This window comes from Triticum aestivum, chromosome 5B, assembly GCF_018294505.1.
Source record: "Triticum aestivum cultivar Chinese Spring chromosome 5B, IWGSC CS RefSeq v2.1, whole genome shotgun sequence".
Taxonomy (NCBI): domain Eukaryota; kingdom Viridiplantae; phylum Streptophyta; class Magnoliopsida; order Poales; family Poaceae; genus Triticum; species Triticum aestivum.
Window position 1 is genome coordinate 216,297,280 of NC_057807.1, and position 21,458 is coordinate 216,318,737.

The window sequence follows — 21,458 nt, forward strand, 5'->3', positions numbered from 1 at the left end:
TTACTTTGTGCCTCGATGCTCTAGCACTTGTGTGATCAATTTCGTGTCGGTTGAGTGTTTCTCTTGTTTTCCCCTTGTGATTTCTCTCGTGTTCTTTCGTGCGTCTTCGTGTTCCCCGTAGGATCCACTCCAAACGTGAAAGATCGGCCCCATAGGGTTCCGCCCTACATCATCTTGATATCAGAGCCACGTTGATCACGTTTTTGGAGCCCCTACCCCGTGTTTTCTAGATTGATTTTGTTGTTTTCGTCCTTAATTTTGAAATCCTCACCAAAAATAGCCCCAAATTTTTTTTGTGATTTGTTGATTTGATGATGTTTTATTGATTTTGATCCGTGGATTTGCTTGGTTTTGAGTGGATCTAGCATCTCCCCAAGTTTCACCTCTTTCCAACCACGAAATCCATCCAATTTTGCCCCCCGAAATCATCCTTTTCTGCCCCAAAATCGCCCCGATTTTCGATTTTGTGAATTTTTTTGACACGAGCGGTACTACCGCTGAGCGACACAAGCGGTAATACCGCCCTCCCAAGCGGCACTACAGCTCCACCCCTGGCAATTGAAATTCCTTCTGCGCGTCCTTTTCCGCCTAGTTTCACCCAATATTTACCCCGGTGCCCACGCATATTTCCGCATACCACCACCACTTTCAGCAAAAACTACCAACGGTCACCGTTACCTCCTATGATGATTTTGACACGTTTTGGTCTTTCAGATTTTGGGTTGTGGTTCCCGTGTCCTATTGTGTTTTGGCTATATAGGTACGGTTCGATGACAACATCACCAGCGCTCATCTTCGACAAGGACTCATCATCTCCAAGGACGGTAACTTCGTCGACATCTTTGTCATACCTTGCAATTGCATTGATAATCACATGTCCTTACTTTTGCGTTTCTTACCCATCGAGACTAGCTATTGAGTATTGTCGGCAATGTGACTTGTGCACACTAGTGATAATACCCTCCATAAGCATACATACCATATCATCTCTTGTGTCACAAAGTTGTCATCGCATACACAATTGCTATCTTGCTTCGTGAAGTTTTGCATGAGAAAAGAGCTCAAAAGAGAAAGAGCCAAACAAGCTTTTAAGCAAAAAGAGAAAGATAAGCAAAGAGCTTATAAGCAAGAACCATAGCATCATACTACATTAAGATTGTCATATCCGATCATCTTGGATCATATCACCGAAATACCATACATATAGCATACCTGGGATAGAGATCGTTGCATTTTTGCCTAGTAGGTTGTGCACAAGCTCCGTATCCGCCTATTGTGCAATTGTGCTAGCGTCTCTCTAGTATTGTGCAACAAGAGCATTTTCATGGACTCCACATTCTGGCTCATTTTTGGTTTGCACAATCCCACTTATCTATTTGCATGTGTGTTTTCGTGTACCATTACTTGCTTGGTCTACTTGTTGCATTTGCGAATTTGTGAATCTTTTTCAACATCTTTGATTCAAACTAACAATTGCATCAAATTTTGTGCCACCATCCTAACCAAGCTCCACCATAAGCTTTTACTTGTGTAGGTGTGAGAACCGACAAGAATTGGTACCAATAGTGCTATTTCATTGTCCGCATTTGAGTGAACTTGATTCATCGTCAGCATCGGTCAAGGTACATTTGGTATAAGTTCTTCTCCTTCTCCTACTGACATTTTGCTTGGAATGATGGATAGGCCAAGTACTTCTACCAACCCACTCTTCATCGAGCAAAACGACGACATGTCATCATTCGTCACCAAGAGCCACCTCTTGGGTGCACAACGAGCGTTGCATCAAGAGCAACAAGTTATGGCCAACCGCATTGACAACCTCGCCACCGACTTGCAACTCTCCGAGCAACGTACAAAGGACTACTTCGACAACAAGCTCGACGCTCACAAGCAAGAGAATGATGCAAGGATGGATGAGATCCGTGCCTTGTTGGTGAAACGTCCTCCTTCTACTTCTTCATACTCAAGACGAAGACACTCAAGTAGACACTCCGACGACACCTTCTCCGGCTCAAGTACACCGACGTCGAACACTCTTCGACGAGCCGGGCATCAAGACTGTCATGCATCTCGCAATCCGCTACATGACAAGCATTCACAAGAGCAAGTCGACGAGCAAGAACTTCGTCCTCCACCACATCAAGTTGCATTTGCTCAAGCTCAAGAACGACAATGTCAACGTCGCCAAGAAGAAGAACAAGCGCGTCTACACCAAGAGGAACAAGACCCCGAGGCTCAACGTCTTCAACAACAACAACGTGAAGCACAAGCTCTTGAGGCGCAACGTTCCCTTCAAGAATCAAGTTGAGCCATTGCCAACCGCAACAGAGATCGGCGCAATCAACAGGAAGCACTTCGAGAAGAAATCCATGAGCGGAACTACCAACCGCGAGTGCAACGTCAAGTTCCTCAAGCTCCTCCACAAGCTCGTCAAGATCCTCCACAACCTCAAGTTCAATAAGAGCAAGTTGATCATGGACTTCCTCCATGCCAAGAGCAACATGAGGGTGATTATCCTCCTCGTCAAGGGCGTCATCATCACCATCGCCGACAACACAATGAAGAGCAACGCTATGGCAAGCTAAAATTTACAATGCCTAAGTTCAATGGAAGCAATGATCCGGAAGAATACCTTTCATGGGCATTGAAGGTCGACAAAATCTTTTGTTTGCACAACTATGAGGAAGAGAAGAAGATCGCTATGGCATCACTTGAGTTCCAAGACTATGTGCTCATATGGTGGGAACAAGTCCTCGAGCACCATGAAGTAAGAGGTGAACCACCAATCACCACTTGGGCTCAAATGAAGGATGTCATGCGAGCATGTTTTGTGCCCACATACTACAACCGCGATCTCTTCAAGAAGCTCCAACTCCTCAAGCAAGGAACAAAGATTGTTGAAGAATACTACAAGGAAATGGAGATAGCCATGATTCGAGCCAATGTCACGGAAGATGATGAGAAAACTATGGCATGTTTCTTGAATGGACTCAATCATCCCATCAAGAAGATTGCCGACTTCCAACCCTAATCCAACCTCATTGAGATCGTGCATCAAGCTACCAAGGTGGAACGCTAAGTGCAAGATGACTTCAAGTACGCCAAGTACTCAACCAAGAACTACAACTTCTCCAACAACCAAGCTTCAACGACTCCTCCAACTTCTACCTCAACCAAGCCATCTACAAGCAATGACGACAAGTCAAGTTACAAGAAAACTTCGACAAGCTCAAGTCGTCTTCCTCCTACTACAAGAAACTTCAAGCTGTGTGCTTCATCATCTACTCCGACCGATGAGACCGTCAAGACAAGCTCCTTAAAGTGTTTCACTTGCGGTGGCCGAGGCCACAAGTCCTATGAATGCACAAACAAGCGCACCATGATTCTCAATGATGATGAAACCTATGACTCCATGAGTGACGAGGAGACGGAAGCCCTTGAGCAAGTGGCAATGCACCAGCGCGTGAACGAGGATGAAGATGATCAAGCCTTTTGTGATGAGGATTCGAGCCCCGCTCTCGTTGTCTCCAAAGTCTTGACTCTTCAACATCAACAAGAAGAAGACAAAAGATGTCACATCTTCCACACAAAGGCCGGCATCAATGGAAGGTCCGTCAAGGTCATCATCGATGGAGGTAGTTGCCACAACTTGGCAAGTGAAGAACTATGCTCCAAGCTTCAATTGGTCAAGATGAAGCACCTGCACCCATACAAGGTTCAATGGCTAAGTGACTCCGGCACTATACGAGTTGAGATACGGTCCGAGTCTCGTTCAAAATTGGTGCATATGAGGACACTTTGGAGTGTGATATCGTCCCAATGTCCGTTTTCCACCTCCTTCTTGGTCGACCATGGCAATTCGACCGTGGTGTCATCCACAACGGGCGTACCAATCACTATAGCTTCAAGATGAAAGGGAAGGAGTATGTGCTACGACCAATGTCTCCTAGTCAAGTCATAGCCAACAAGCAAGCCACCCATCGAGGAGAGAAGAGTGAGAAAGTGATCCACCAAAAAGTGAGTGAGAGCCACAAGCCAAACTTGAGCGCCTCTTCGCCTAGAGAGAAAAACCTTGTCCTATTTGCCACCAAAAGTGAGATGAGAGAAGTGTGTGAGAACCCATCGAGTGTTATGCACTTTGTCCTTGTGTGCAAGGATGGGGACCCAAAAACTAACACCTCTCACGAGCTACCTTTAGTGTTTCAATCTCTTTTGCAGGAATTCCAAGATGTTTTCCTCGATGAGCTACCTCCGGGTCTACCTCCTCTACGAGGCATTGAGCATCGAATTGACCTCATCCCCGGAGCACCCCTACCAAACAAAGCTCCATACCGCGTCAACCTCGAAGAAACTAAGGAGGTCCAACGGCAAGTACAACAACTAATAGACAATGGTCATGTATGTGAAAGCTTAAGCCCTTGTGCCATTCTGGTTATACTTATCCCTAAGCAAGATGGACGTTATCGCATGTGTTCCGATTGTAGACCCATCAATGCTACTACCTTTTGTTATAGGCATCCCATTCCTCGCCTAGATGATATGCTTGATGAACTTAGCGGTGCCGCCTTTTTCTCAAAAATTGATCTTAAAAGTGGCTATTATCAAATCCGCATACAAGAAGGTGATGAGTGGAAAACTGCTTTCAAAACCAAATTTGGCTTGTACGAGTGGTTGGTTATGCCTATGGGTTTATCGGAAGCGCCCGGTACTTTCATGCGTCTTATGCATTCTGTGCTTTGACCTTATATTGGAGTCTTTGTTGTCGTTTACTTTGATGATATTCTTGTGTTTAGCAAATCCATGAAAGAGCATCTAAAGCATGTTAGGGCTGTTTTGCAAATCCTTCGCAAGGAACGTCTTTATGCCAACATGAAAAAGTGCACGTTTGGTGTTGACAAACTTATTTTCTTGGGTTTCGTTGTCTCTTCCAAGGGTGGCCATGCTGACAAATCTAAAATAGAAGCAATTAAAACTTGGCCCCAACCCACCAATTTGCAACAAGTGTGTAGCTTTCTTGGCCTTGCGGGTTTTTATTGTCGCTTTGTGCAGAATTTTAGCACTATCGCCGCTCCTTTGCATGAGTAAGAAGAGTGCTCCTTTTGTTTGGGGATCTTTGCAATCTACCGCTTTTGATGAGCTTAAGTCTTTGCTTGCTCATGCTCTGATTCTTGCTTTGCCCAACTTTGACAAAACTTTTGAGGTTCATTGTGATGCAAGTGGTACCGGAATTGGCAGAGTTTTGATGCAAGAAAAACAAGCCATTGCATATTTTAGTGAAAAACTATCTGGTGCTCAACTTGAATATCCCATCTATGACAAAGAATTGTATGCTTTAGTGCGTGTGCTACATGTTTGGGAACATTATCTTAGATCTCATGAGTTTGTCATACATACCGATCATGAAATGCTTAAGTACTTAAAAGGTCAAACTAAGTTGAACAAACATCATGCCAAATGGAGTGAATTTATTGAATCTTTCCCCTATGTGATCAAGTACATTAAGGGTAAGGAAAATGTAGTTGCGGATGCACTTTCACGCATATGCATGCTTGTCACTAAACTTGAGTTGAATGTTATTGGCTTTGAGCACATAAAAGACTTGTATGTGAATGACCATTCCTTTGCTACTCCTTATGCTAAGTGTTTGACGCATACATCTTGGGAACAATATTACATAAAGGGTGATTATCTTATGAGAGCTAACAAAATTTGCATTCCTGAGTCTTCTCTTCGTTTGCTCCTTTTGCAAGAGGCTCATGGAGGCGGACTCATGGGACACTTCGGTCGCGACAAGACATTCGCCACGCTCTCCAAGAACTACTTTTGGCCCAAGATGTTCCGTGACGTCTCATGCTTCACCAACCGATGCTCTACATGTCACAAAGCTAAGTCTAAAGTGCAATCCCATGGTCTTTACATGCCTCTTCCTATTCCTTTATCAACCTTGAGAAGACATTAGCATGGATTTTGTACTTGGTTTGCCTAGAACTCAAAATGGCAAGGATTCCGTGTTTGTTGTTGTGGACCGATTTTCTAAGATGGCACATTTCATTCCTTGCAACAAGATAGACGATGCTTCACATGTCGCCAATCTCTTTTGTAGGGAAATCTTGTGACTCCATGGAGTACCAAAGACAATCGTCTCGGACCGCGATGTCAAGTTCTTGAGTTACTTTTGGAAGACGCTGTGAGCCAAGATCGGAATTAAGCTCTTGTTCTCGTCGACATACCATCCTCAGACCGACGGCCAAACAGAGGTGACGAACCGTACGCTCTCCACTCTACTTCGCGTGTTGATCAAGAAGAACATCAAGGAGTGGGAGGAGTGTCTACCCAGCGCCGAGTACGCCTACAACCATGCAAGACATTCGACTACCGGCAAGTCCCCCTTCGAGGTCGTCTACGGCTTCAACCTGTTGTCCCCATTGGACATTCTACCTCTACCACTACAAGAGCGCACCAACATGGATGCGAGTGCACGTGCAAGCTATCTCAAGAAGATGCACGAAGATACAAGGCACACCATCGAGTGCCAAGTACAACGACTAGCGACCAAGCTCAATGCCAACAAGCAACCCATGATCTTCAACATTGGCGATCTCATGTGGCTACACCTTCGCAAGGACCGCTTCCCCAACGAACGCAAGTCCAAACTCCTACCTCGAGCCGATGGACCATTCAAGGTGCTAGCACGCTACAATAACAACACTTACAAGATCGACCTCCCATGCGAAAAGTACTCCATGAGCGACATCTTCAACATCCAAGATCTCTGCCCGTACCATGGTGATGAGGATTTCGATCCGAGGTCGGATCTTTCCCAAGGGAGGGGAGATGATGTGGAGCATCCTACAATCATCCCCATGGACACTACTTCAACTACACAAGCTCCAAGTGGACCCATGACAAGAGCTCGAGCACATGCTATTCAATATGAGGTTAACTCTCTCCTTGTTGAACTTCCCTTTGACCCACTTGAGACATGGCTACTACCTCAAATGGAGATGCTTTGTGTGCTTAGGTACCAAGGAACCCACCTAGAAGAAGCTACGGTACAAGATGGACGTCGAGAGCAAGAGGAGAAGCTGCCCAGCCTGGAACGGGCGGTGCTACCGCCCACGCCAAGCGGCACTGCCGCTTAACCCAGCCAAGCAGCACTACCGCCCTACATCCGCCCTTCTTCCGCCGAACCCGACAAACTCCTGTGATTGAATGGCACCAGAGCGGTACTACCGCCCCATGAAAGCGGTACTACCGCTGAGGCTCTACAAGCGGTACTACCGCCCAAGGGTCCGGTACTGCTGCCCTGCCTGCGTGCAGCGTATCCGGGCCGAGGCCCATGTACTCGTTTCGCCCCTCTCTTATCCCTTCGAAGGCTTAGACTATAAATAGACCTTCCCCTCGTCCTTTCTAGGGTTAGCATTGGTTTAGCTTATTTGAGATAGATCATTGCTCATCCATACCGGATCTACTCCTCGTGAGGGACCGCACCTCTTCGGAGAAGATCCATCCGGATTCAAGGCCTCCATCTGGAGAAGACAATGAAGACCTCCTCATGGAGAAGAATGGTTACTCTTGTATCGTCCCTTGTTGACTTTGGATCACGTGTTACTTTGTGCCTCGATGATCTAGCACTTGTGTGATCAATTTCATGTCGGTTGAGTGTTTCTCTTGTTTTCCCCTCGTGATTTCCCTCGTGTTCTTCCGTGCGTTCTTCGTGTTCCCCGTAAGATCCACTCCAAACGTGAAAGATCGGCCCCATAGGGTTCCACCCTACATCACAAAGGCTCTGGTGGTGACGCTACTATGGGCTCCGCGATGACCTCCGTCCTGCCGTCCTGCTGGTCTTGGTATTGTGGCACCGATCTGGAAACCTTTGCCTGATTCCTCGGGACCCTGCGCCTCCGCTTGCCTCCTTAGCACCAAAGAGGAAACTGGTACACTACACCCGCTGGCGCCCGCCTGGCCTTGGTCGTCATGGCTCGTGTCATGCGAGCCTCGCGAGGTGTGTTACGTCTAGAGCTTGCGTTGGTTTTCCATGAAGAGGAAAGGGTGATGCAGCAATAGTAGCGTAAGTATTTCCCTCAGTTTTTGAGAACCAAGGTGTCAATCCAGTAGGTGGCTCCTCAAAAGTCCCACGCACCTACACAAACAAACAAAGAACTCACAACCAACGCAATAAAGGGGTTGTCAATCCCTTCATGGCCACTTGCGAAAGTGAGATCTAATAGAGATAGTATGATAAGATAAATATATTTTGGGTATTTTATGATATAGATTGGAAAAGTAAAGATGCAAATAAAAGTAGATTGAAAGTTTATATGATAAAAGATAGACCCGGGGGCCATAGGTTTCACTAGTGTCTTGTCTCAAGATAGCATAAGTATTACGGTGGGTGAACAAATTACTGTCGGGCAATTGATAGAAAAGCGAATAATTATGAGATTATCTAGGCATGATCATGTATATAGGCATCACGTCCGTGACAAGTAGACCAACTCCTGTCTGCATCTACTACTATTACTCCACACATCGACCGCTATCCAGCATGCATCTAGAGTATTAAGTTCATAAAGAACAGAGCAACGCATTAAGAAAGATGACATGATGTAGAGGGATAAACTCATGCAATATGATATAAACCCCATCTTTTTATCCTCGATGGCAACAATACAATATGTGCCTTGCTGCCCCTGCTATCACTGGGAAAGGACACCGCAAGATTGAACCCAAAGCTAAGCACTTCTCCCATTGCAAGAAAGATCAATCTAGTAGGCCAAACCAAACTGATAATTCGAAGAGACTTGCAAAGATAACTTAATCACACATAAAAGAATTCAGAGGAGATTCAAATATTTCTCATAGATAAACTTGATCATAAACCCACAATTCATCGGATATCAACAAACACACCACAAAAAGAGTTACATCGAGTAGATCTCCAAGAAGATCGAGGAGAACATGGTATTGAGATCCAAAAAGAGAGAAGAAGCCATCTAGATAATAACTATGGACCTGAAGGTCTGTGGTAAACTACTCACAACTCATCAGAGGGGCTATGGTGTTGATGTAGAAGCCCTCCATGGTCGATTCCCCCACCGGCGGAGTGCCGGCGAAGGCTCCAAGATGGGATCTCACGGATACAGAAGGTTATGGTGGTGGAAATAGTTTTTTGTGGTCGCCTTTGATGTTCTTGGGGTACGTGGGTATATATAGGAGGAAGAAGTAGGTCGGTGGACGTCCTGAGGGGCCCACGAGATAGGGGGCGTGCCCAGTAGGGGGGCGCCCTCCACCCTCGTGGCCGCCTCGGCAGCTTCTTGACTTGCACTCCAAGTCCTCTGGATCACGTTCGTTCCAAAAATCACGCCCCCGAAGGTTTCATTCCGTTTGGACTCCGTTTGATATTCCTTTTCTTCGAAACACTAAAATAGGCAAAAAACAGCAATACGGGCTGGGCCTCGGTTAGTAGGTTAGTCCCAAAAAAGATATAAATGTGTAAAGTAAAGCCCATAAACATCCAAAATGGGTAATATAATAGCATGGAACAATAAAAAATTATAGATACGTTGGAGACGTATCAAGCATCCCCAAGCTTAATTCCTGCTCGTCCTCAAGTAGGTAAATGATAAAAACAGAATTTTGATGTGGAATGCTACCTAGCATAATTCTCAATGTAATTTTCTTTATTGTGGCATGAATGTTCAGATCCAAATGATTCAAAATAAAAGTTCATATTGACATAAGAAATAGTAATACTTCAAGCATACTAATCAAAGCAATGATGTCTTCTCAAAATAACATGGCTAAAGAAAGTTCATCCCTACAAAATCATATAGTTAGGCTATGCTTCATTTTCGTCACACACAAATGCTCCCAAATTATACACCCCCGATGACAAGCTAAGCAATTGTTTCGTACTTCAATAATCTCAAACTTTTTCAACTTTCACGCAATACATGAGCGTGTGCCATGGATATAGCGCTATGGGTGGAATAGAATATGATGATGGAGATTGTGTGGAGAAGACAAAAAAGGAGAAAGTATCACATTGACGAGGATAATCAATGGGCTATGGAGATGCCCATCAATTGATGTCAACATGAGGAGTAGGGATTTCCATGCAACGGATGCACTAGAGCTATAAATGTATGAAAGCTCAACAAAAGAAACTAAGTGGGTGTGCATCCAACTTGCTTGCTCACAAAGACCTAGGGAATTTTGAGGAAGCCCATCGTAGGAATATACAAGCCAAGTTCTATAATGAAAAATTCCCACTAGTATATGAAAGTGACAACATATGAGACTCGCTATATGAAGAACATGGTGCTACTTTGAAGCACAAGTGTGGAAAAGAGATAGTAACATTGCCCCCTTTTTATTTATTTAATTTTCTTTCTTCTTTTTTAGGCCTTTCTTTTTTTTCTTTTGGCCTTTTTTTCTTTGGCCTTTCTTTTTTTTCTTTTTTTTTCTTTGGGGACAATGCTCTAATAATGATGATCATCACACTTTTATTGATTTGCAACTCATGAATTACAACTCAAAACTAGAACAAGATATGACTCTATATGAATGCCTCCGGTGGTGTACCGGTTTGGGAAATGAATCAAGAGTGACATGTATGAAAAATCATGCATGGTGGCTTTTCTCCAAATACGATGTCAACTACATGATCATGCAAGGCAATATGACAATAATGATGCGTGTCATGATGATAAACAGAACGGTGGAAAGTTGCATGGCAATATATCTCGGAATGGCTATGGAAATGCCATAATAGGTGGGTATGGTGGCTGTTTTGGGAAGATATAAGGAGGTTTATGTGTGATATAGCATCTCATATCACGGGGTTTGGATGCACGAGCGAAGTTTGCACCAACTCTCAAGGTGAGAAAGGGCAATGTACGGTACCGAAGAGGCTAGCAATGATGGAAGGGTAAGAGTGCGTATAATCCATGGACTCAACATTAGTCAAAAGAACTCATATACTTATTGCAAAAATCTACAAGTCATCAAAAACCAACCACTACGCGCATGCTCCTAGGGGGATAGACTGGTAGGAAAAGACCATCGCTCGTTCCCGACCGCCACTCATAAGGATGCACAATCTAAGAACACCTCATGTTTCAAATTTGTTACACAACTTTAACCATACGTGCATGTTACGGGACTTGCTAACTTCAACACAAGCATTCTTTAAATTCATAATCACCCAAGTAGCATGACTTTAATATCACTACCTCCATATCTCAAAACAATTATCAAGTATCAAATTGATCATAACATCCAATTCACTTCCTATGATAGTTTTTATTATACCCAACTTGGATGCCTACCATTCTAGGACCAATTTTATAACCATAGCAAATACCATGCTATTCTAAGAGACTCTCAAAATAATATAAGTGAAGCATGAGAGACTAACAATTTCTACAAAATTAAGCCACCGCCATGCTCTAAAAGATATAAGTGAAGCACTAGAGCAAAACTATCTAGCTCAAAAGATATAAGTGAAGCACATAGAGTAATAAATTCCAATCAAGTGGGATTCTCCCAAAAGGTGTGTACAGCAAGGATGATTGTGGTAAACTAAAAATCAAATACTAATATCACACAAGACGCTCCAAGCAAAACACATATCATGTGGCGAATAAAAATATAGCTCCAAGTAAAGTTACCAATGAACGAAGACAAAAGAGGGGATGCCTTCCGGGGGCATCCCCAAGCTTAGGCTTTTGGATATTCTTGAATATATTGGGGTGCCTTGGGCATCCCCAAGCTTAGGCTTTTGCCACTCCTTATTCCATAGTCCATCAAATCTTTACCCAAAACTTGAAAACTTCACAACACAAAACTCAACAGGAAATCTCATAAGCTCCGTTAGTGAAAGAAAGAAAAACCACCACATAAGGTACTGTAATGAACTCATTCTTTATTTATATTGGTGTTAAACCTACTTTATTCCAAGTCCTCCATGGTTCATACCACTTAATACTAGCCATAGATGCATCAAAATAAGCAAACAACACACGAAAAACAGAATCTGTCAAAAACAAAACAGTCTATAGCAATCTGTAACCCTCGAATACTTCTGGAACTCTAAAAATCTACCCAAATAGGAAGTCCTAGGAAATTTATCTATTGATCTATAGAAAAACGAATAAACACAAAATCACGTTTCTGTGAATTAAAAAAATTTATTTTCGTGCGTGCAAAGTTTTTGTTTTTCAGCAGAATCAAATTAACTATCACCATAGGTTATCCTATAGGTTCTACTTGGCACAAACACTAACTAAAACATAAAAACACATATAAACAGAAGGTAGATGCAAGATTTATTACTAAACAAAAACAAAAACAAAAAAACACAAATAAAATTAGGTTGCCTCCCAACTAGCGCTATCGTTTAACGCCCCTAGCTAGGCATAAAAGCGAGGATAGATCTAAGTAGTGCCATCTTTGGCACTCAATTCATAAGTAGCTCGCATGATAGATTCATAAGGTAATTTAACTTTTTTCTTGGAAAGTGCTCCATGCTTTCCTTAATGGAAATTGGAATCTAATATTCCCTTCCTTCATATCAATAATCGCACCAATCGTTCTAAGGAAAGGTCTACCAAGAATAATAGGGCAAGAAAGATTGCAATCTATATCAAGAACGATAAAATCTACGGGTACCAAATTTCTATTTGCAATAATGAGAACATCATTGATCCTTCCCATTAGCTTTTTAATGGTGGAATCCGCAAGGTGCAAATTTAAAGAGCAATCATCAAGATCTTGGAAACCTAGAATATCACATAAAGTTTTTAGAATTGTGGAAACACTAGCACCCAAATCACATAAAGCATAACACTCATGATATTTAATTCTAATCTTTATAGTAGGTTTCCCACTCATCATTAAGTTTTCTAGGTATAGAAACTTCCAAATTAAGTTTTTCATCAAAAGATTGCATCAAGGCATCAACAATATGTTTGGTAAAAGCTTTATTTTGACTATAAGCATGAGGAGAATTCACAACGGATTGCAACAAGGAAATACAACCTTCTAAAGAACAATTATCATAATTAAATTCCTTAAAATCCAAGATAGTGGGTTCAATGCTATTTAAAGTATCTTGACCTCTCCAATCACACTTTTACCAAATTTAGCATCAAGATCTAAAAACTCTGAATCTTTGGGACGCCTTTTAACTAAATGTCGGTGTCAAAACCGGCGGATCTCGGGTAGGGGGTCCCGAACTGTGCGTCTAGGCGGATGGTAACAGGAGACAAGGGACACGATGTTTTTACCCAGGTTCGGGCCCTCTCGACGGAGGTAAAACCCTACTCCTGCTTGATTGATATTGATGATATGGGTAGTACAAGAGTAGATCTACCACGAGATCAAGGAGGCTAAACCCTAGAAGCTAGCCTATGGTATGATTGTTGTTCGTCCTACGGACTAAAACCCTCCGGTTTATATAGACATCGGAGAGGGCTAGGGTTACACAGAGTCGGTTACAATGGTAGGAGATCTACATATCCTTATTGCCAAGCTTGCCTTCCACGCCAAGGAAAGTCCCATCCGGACACGGGACGAAGTCTTCAATCTTGTATCTTCATAGTCTTGGAGTCCGGCCAATGATGATAGTTCGGCTATCCGGACACCCCCTAGTCCAGGACTCCCTTAGTAGCCCCTGAACCAGGCTTCAACGACGACGAGTCCGGCGCGCATATTGTCTTCGGCATTGCAAGGCGGGTTCCTCCTCCGAATAATTCATAGAAGATTGTGAACACCAGGATAGTGTCCGGCTCTGCAAAATAGATTGGACATACCTCCGTAGAGAGAATAATATTTACACAAGTTCAATCTGCTGACGCATTTCGTTGCGTGACGTCACATCACGGCCAAGCCTTTACTCGAATCGTTTTTATTATTCCACCTCAGCGTGTTTAGCGAAGCGGTTTCCTTGGCACGTCTTGACGAAGCAGAGATCGTGTCCCCTTATTCCGGGATTCTCATCAATACGGACATGGGCAACCCAACCGCGCTCGTTGGCTCGCCTACTCCATCGAAGGCGAGTCCCAAACGGTTACGGGGACGGCTCTTGGTATTCAACCCCTTTGTAATGAGACCAAGGCCTGTTCCTTTTCTTCAATATCCAATCGAATCCGCCCCTCCCCTCGAGTTCCAACACCCAAGGCTCCGGATTCAGGCGCTTCGGACCTTCGACAATGTCCGGCTCCGACCTACAGGGCCGGTGGATGCCTTCTTCCATTATGGAGGAAGATGTGCTAAAGCTGAGAGATGCCAGGTATCTAACCGGCGAAATTTCGCACAGGCTGCCCGTCCAAGGGCAAGTCATTCCTACTCCTGAGCCTGGTGAGAGTGTGGTGTTCGTGTCTCACTTCCGTCGGGGTTTAGGCTTCCCGATGGATCCGTTCGTGAGAGGGCTCATGTTTTACTATGGGCTGGAATTCCATGAATTGGATCCGGAGTCCATCCTCCACATCTCATCTTTCATAGTTGTATGCGAAGACTTCCTCCACACTACTCCTCACTTCGGATTATGGCTCAAGACCTTCAACGTGGAGCCGAAGATGATCAAGGAGCGGCAGGCAGAGTGCGGAGGGGCAGTTATAAGCAAGAGAGCTAACGCTCCGTGGCCCGAGGGCCTTTTTCAGAAGGAGCTCGGTTTGTGGCAACAGGAGTGGTTCTACATCACCGCTCCCAGGGGCACCAGATGGGTGGCGCCGCCTGCCTTTCGCTCGGGCCCTCCACAGTGGCTGGCGTCATGGGTCAACAAAGGGCTTGACTGGGGGCCGTCCAAGGACGTGCCACTATTGCAGGGCCGCATTCGAGACCTTTAGGAAAGGGAGGTCAATGTGGTCGTAGTGGCGCAGGTCATGCTGATTTGGCACCTTCTGCCCTGCAAACCTCGCCCCCTCCGCCTGTGGGAATTCAATCCGGAGGGACCGTGAGCTCTTCAACACTTCATGGGTGCGACACCCGTGGAGATGTATAAACTGTTCTTCGGATCACAAGAGATGTGTCCGGACTTGACCGAGGACGCCGGCCTAAGCTGCAATCGCCCGGATACTCAAGTAAGTAGTCCTGCGTCCGGACATACCGTTCGTTTATTTATCATGGATTTTCCCTTTAACCAGCTATCCCTTGAACAGGAGTGGATAGTGAAAGCAAAACTGATACGGTGTCCGGCCCCCCTCCCCGAGACCACGCCGGATCCCGTGTTAATCAAGATGCTGGAGGTTGCGCTTTCAGAAGAGGGCGAAGGGGAAAATAGGAAAACTACCGCCTCCGCTAAAGAGGCTCTCAAGAAAGGGGGGATCGAGAATCCCTCCCTCCAGGGGGAGAAGAGGACCGCTTCCAAAGATCCGGAGGCCAAGGCCTCAAAGCGGGGGAAGAAATCTTCACCGGAGGGTCCTGCGCCAGGAGAAGCCCCGGCCGCACTATTTCCCCAAGGGAATCAGCCCTCCAGCGAGCCATAAGTAGAAAAAGGGGAGTTTTGTAATAAGGGACATCCCTGTTTTTATTTCTGAGGATAACCGAAGTTCTTACCTTGTAGTTCGGATCTCAGCCCTTCTCAGCAGAGCTCATCTTCGGGGGATCTTTGTCCGGAGATGATGGAGAGCGAAACACCTCCATCTGCCGCACCATCAGGCGGGGCGGACGACCCCGAGGTGTCATCGCGCAAGGTCTCCCCGAGTCCGGCGGGGCCGGAGGGTTCGGCACCAACTGGTGTACGGCCGGAGGAGCTGAAGGATCTGCTCAAGAGGGCGTCTATCTCAGAAGATCACCGTAAATTAATGAGTATGGTGATTGAAAGGATTTCATCCGCTGAGAGTGGGTTGCATGAGGCCATCAGAAGTTTACTGACGGGGTTTGAGGTACGTAAAAATGATATACCTTTTGACAGTTTTGCACATAGAGTGCGCCCTGTATAGATAATAGCCCCTGAGACTCGGTATGTTGTCGAAAGCGACAGCGTGCCGAGGATCATAATCTCAGCTATAAGGTGTCGCCCTTCCCGTACAGGTGGCGGGGCGTTCGGTGGCCAGCCGGACTGATGTAGTTGCCAAACTGAGGCAGCAACTTGACGTTGCGGATGCGGACATCGCGCTGGTCAATAAACGACTTGACGAGTCACAAGGTATGTGGCTTCTCTGCGGACACCTTTATAAGGGGGCTTGATGCCCGCACTTTACAACATGTATGCTTGATGCAGATGGCACCACTGCTATGGAGGACCTTCGGGCGGAGTTTGCCCGAGCCAAGGAGCAAGCCAGAAAAAGTGATGCGGCTGCCTTGAAGGCGGCCGAAGAGCTAAAAGCCGAACAGGCTGCTCACTGCCGAAGCAGGGAGGAAATGGCCGAAATGGCCGTGAAGCTGAAGGACGCTACCGACCGCTATGAGTTTCTTGAAGAAGAACACCGAGCGGAGCAAGAGGGCCTGAAAAAGGCCACCGCCGAAGCCAAGGATGCCCGCTCCGCGATGAGGGCTATAAAGGAGGAGCTGCGTCAGGCCGGGGATATTGCGGCTGGAAAGCCCTTTCTGCTGCGTAGGAAGTTCACGGACCCGAAGTATGCTCAGTTGGGCCAGTTGTGGGGTGCGGAGGATGCTTATCTGAATTTGGCGGCAAGTGCGGCGGACGCAGTCGTGCATTTCCGAAGCCAAAAGGATCACAGGATGGAAGAGCTTTTTTGGTCTCAATTCCATAATCCGGAGCGTCCACTTTCGTTAACCGATCGGTTGGCTGAGTGGGCTAAGCTGAACAGGTTGTCCGAACTTGCCATGAAGGATGTCGTGGCTCATCTGTGGCCGAAAAGGCCCGAGCCGAAGAGTTATTTTGGCTTAGTGCAGCAGTTCCTTGATGCAGTGCCGCATATCAAGGTGATGAAGCGATCGGCATGCATAGAGGGTGCACGGATGGCTCTCGCCCGTGTCAAAACATACTGGGCAGAGATGGAGGCCACCGACGTTGCATCCCGGGATTTGAACAGAAGCCGATTACCCGCCGAGCACTCTTTTGAGGAAGTCCTGCAGGGCGCTCGTTTAATAGAGTCGCAGTGCTCGAAAAACGTTATGTTCAAATGACATGTATGATTTGTAAAACCATATTGATAATATAAGGGCTTTTTATACTTGTGCGTTCAAGTATTGAAATATCTCCTGTGCGGCCGTTAATGTATATGTATATATAACCTGAAAGATGGAAGTCTTCGGCTTCAGCCCCCACGCACATGGTGCGGGGGTGTTTGCAAAAAAGCGCATTTTCACACTTAATCCAACGTCTTGGTCCCATGAAGGAGGTGATAGCGTAGCAAACTAGGCAACCGGACTATAATGCTTTATCACTTTCACTTAGCCATAGGAGTTCGATGGTGGGGCTACTATATAGCCCCTAGGGGCACCGCGCTCTCCGAACTCGGGGCGCGTGTGTGCCTGACCGGGAAACGGTCCTTCGTCAAAGCGGAGGAATTCTAAACATTCCAGTAGTCGATCGAGTGGTTGACCAGTCTCTCGCTATATCATGACAGTCAGTTTTCGGCTTTCTCTACTGAGGTGCTCACCAGGCCGAACCGGGGCACAATCGCAGTAGTTCTCCTGGTGCCGCGTTAGCCGATAGAACGGAACGTAAGGCAGCAAAACACAGGAGCCGGGCAAACCCAACATTTGACCAAAGACATGATTCGGAGCTGATGCATATAAGGCCTAACTCGAGACTTCGAACACTCCCTAAGGTATTCGGTCTTTATGAAAATGGGCAGAACAATGCCCTAAGCCCCTAGTGTCCAGGTACGCGCGAGAACTTCTGACGCGGCCGATGCCAAAACGCCAGCCTCCTCCTCGGTTATGGTAAGAAACCGGGGGATGTGTATCAACAAGAGATAGTAAAAAAGGTTTACGCAGGGTCTTAATCTGAAGAGAATCCTTGCAACGGGTCCCTGCTGCACGTCTGCGCCTGTGTCTCCGTTGTGTTGTATCCTGGACGGGTGTAGCATGCTGTTCATCTGTAAAAGAGAAGAACTTAATTTGAAAAAAGATCGTGCGAAAAATGTATTTAAAACAGAGCATGATTTAAAAAATGAATAAAATTGACCTTTATTAGCTCTCATTGTTCATGCGTGCAGCCCCTTGTAAAGGGGTACGCGACTAGTAAGCCCCTTGTTTATTTATACCGGACTCGCCTAACCGTGTCCGGGGTCTGAATGACCTGTTTTAGGAGCTTTGATCAGCAAAGCCGGATTGGTGTGTGGCTGTCAAGGCAGTCTCACGTTCTTCCGCGGTCGAGGAACACTCGAAGTTACCCTTTAATGAGATGATACCGCGTGGACCGGGCATTTTAAGTGTAAGAGACGTGTAATGTGGTATTGCGTTAAAGCGGGCGAAAGCTTCGCGTCCCAGTAGTGCTTGATGGCTACTTTTAAATGGGGCGATATGGAAGATTAGCTTTTCGTGACGGAAGTTGTCGGATGAACCGAACACAACTTCTAGTAGTAAGGAGCCCGTACAATTGGCATAAGGGCCTGGCGTCACTCCTTTAAAGGAAGTGTTGCTATGGCGAATTTTGATAGGGTCTATCCCCATTCTGCGGATTGTGTCCTGGTATAACAGGTTTATGTCACTGCCGCCATCCATTAGGACTTGTGTAAATTGTAGTCCGTCAATTATAGGATCCAATATCAAAGCAGTCCATCCTGCGTTTCGAATACTTCTGGAGTAATCCTGATGGTCGAAAGTAATTGGTTTTGACATCCAGTTTCAGGACTCTGCTGGGGTGGACCGTGCGGCGCGTACTATAGTAGGCGCCGCCCTATTTTTCCTTGTTATCACTTGAAGTGAATTCACTGTTTTGACTTCTTGTGGGAAATTCTTTTGTTTTCCGGCGCTCTGCTTGTGGGGTTCGTCATCATCCTCACTTGGTGTGTCGACCCCCTTGTGTTCGGCGTTAAGTCGGCCGGACTGCTTGAAGACCCAACAATCTCTGTGGGTATGGTTTGCAGGCTTCCTGGGGGTACTGTGGATTTGACATATCCTGTCCAAGATTTTATTTAGGTTGAATAGCTTGTCACTGTTGTCCTTAAGAGGCAGTGTTTTGTTGTTCGACCGAGAGCTTTTGAACCTGGCGTTGACTACCGTGCTCTTTGGGCCATTTTCCTTAGTCCGGCGCTGGTCTTTTCTGTATCGTGGTTTCCCATTTCCATCCCTGACCTCGGATGTACTCGGGTCGCTGGTGCTACATCTTGCCAGCCAGCTATCTTCTCCCGCGCAAAAGCGGCCATGAGGCTTGTTAGTGCGGCCATTGTCCTTGGCTTTTCCTGGCCGAGGTGTCTGGCGAGCCATTCATCTCGGACGTTATGTTTGAAGGCTGCTAAGGCCTCGGCGTCCGGACAGTCGACTATTTGGTTCTTTTTGGTGAGGAACCTGTTCCAGAATTTGCGGGCTGACTCTCCGGGCTATTGAGTTATGTGACTTAAATCGTCTGCATTGGGAGGGCGGATATAAGTCCCCTGAAAATTTGCCCGAAATGCATCCTCGAGTTCTTCCCAACTTCCAATGGTATTTTCTGGGAGGCTTTTGAGCCAATGCCGGGCTGGCCCTTTGAGCTTGAGGGGTAGGTATTTTATGGCATGGAGATCATCTCCTCTAGCCATATGTATGTGTAGGATGTAATCCTCAATCCAGACTCCGGGGTCTATTGTTCCATCGTATGCCTCTATGTTTACGGGCTTGAATCCCGCTGGAAATTCATGATCCAATACCTCATCGATGAAACATAGGGGGTGTGCGGCGCCCCTGTATTTAGGTGTACCGTTATTTTCGGACACTCGATGTGTTGTGTTGCTCCCTGGAGCCTTCTTTCTTGGCCCATAGATGGACCTGACCGGGCCATCCTTTTTGCGAGGATCCTTATGTGGATCGTGTGCCGGCTTGTGTGCGGCGCCGCTTGCCGCTCTTTTCTTGTCATGTGGTCATCTATCCGACCAGGCGGCCTCTTTGTTTTTGACTGTGGGGGCTCTACGGCCTCCTCGTCAAATTCGGGCAACAGCTTGCGCTTCGGGTAGCTCTTTGCTTGGTGACTATCGCCGTATTTGTCTGCGGTCTTGAGTACTTTGCTCCATCTAATTCTGAGTACGTCTTCTGCTGTTTTGAGCTTCTGCTTCTGCTTCTTCAAACTTCTTGCAGTGGCGACGAGCCTTTTGTGGAGGTTCTTATGCTCCGGTGATGTGTCCGGCATGAGATCATCTGGACTGTTGTTTTCGCCGGGGATGGGTTGTTTGTCCAATTCATCCTGTTCGGACGGTTGCTTGGTGGCATGCTCGTCGTCCACTGGTTCGCCCTGCTCTACGGCTGGGTGTGTATGGGTGCTGTTGTTATTGAGGCGGGACTTCGAGCGGCGCTTGCGTCGCCATTTTGGCTGTTTTTCGGGGAATTATCCTTCGCAGCATCCCGTTGTTCCTAATTATCGCTTCCTTTTGGTGTATCCACCATGTATACATCGTGAGTTGAGGTGGCTTTCCAGTGCCCTGTGGGCACTGGTTCTTGGTCGTCTCCGGCATCATCGTCCATACCGTCGATATCTTCGGAGTCGAGGTCTAGCATGTCGGTTAAGTCATCGACAGTGGCTATGAAGTGGGTGATTGGCGGGTTTTTAATTTCTTCGTCGTCCGCATCCCAACCGTCCTGGCCATAATCCGGCCAGGGCTCTCGTGATAAAGAGATACACTTTAGCGAGTTCAGGATGTCGCCAAAAGGCGAGTGCTGAAAGATGTCCGCAGCGGTGAACTCCATGATCGGCGCCCAGTCGGATTCGATTGGAAGGGGCGCGGGAGGTTCGGAGTCCGGCGAGGAGTCCGACACCTTGGAGTCACGAGCTTCACAAGGGACGGGGTCGGTATTTGGCTCCATCGCCGTAGAGGTAGCAGCCCCCGAGGCGGTGTCTAGCCACCCATCCTCGATCGGCGCAGTCGGCTCCGAGTTGAGGGTCGGAGCGGACTCTTGTGCGGCCTCCAGGGCACTGTCTGGCAGCAGAGCTAAATCATGCCCATCGTGACAGTGCGGCGTGCTCAGCTGTGGCTCGAATCCGTCGATGATCAAGTCTCTGCGGATGTCGGCCGTATAGTTCAAACTTCCAAATCTGACCTGATGGCTAGGGGCATAGCTTTCGATCTGCTCCAGATGGCCAAGCGAATTGGCCCGCAGTGCAAAGCCGCCGAATACGAAGATCTGTCCAAGGAGAAAAGTCTCACCCTGGACCACGTCGTTATTGATGATCGAAGGAGCCATCGGGCCTATGGACGACGACACAGAGGATCTCTCAATGAAAGCACCAATGTCTGTGTCAAAACCAGCGGATCTCGGATAGGGGGTCCCGAACTGTGCGTCTAGGCGGATGGTAACAGGAGACAAGGGACACGATGTTTTTACCCAGGTTCGGGCCCTCTCGACGGAGG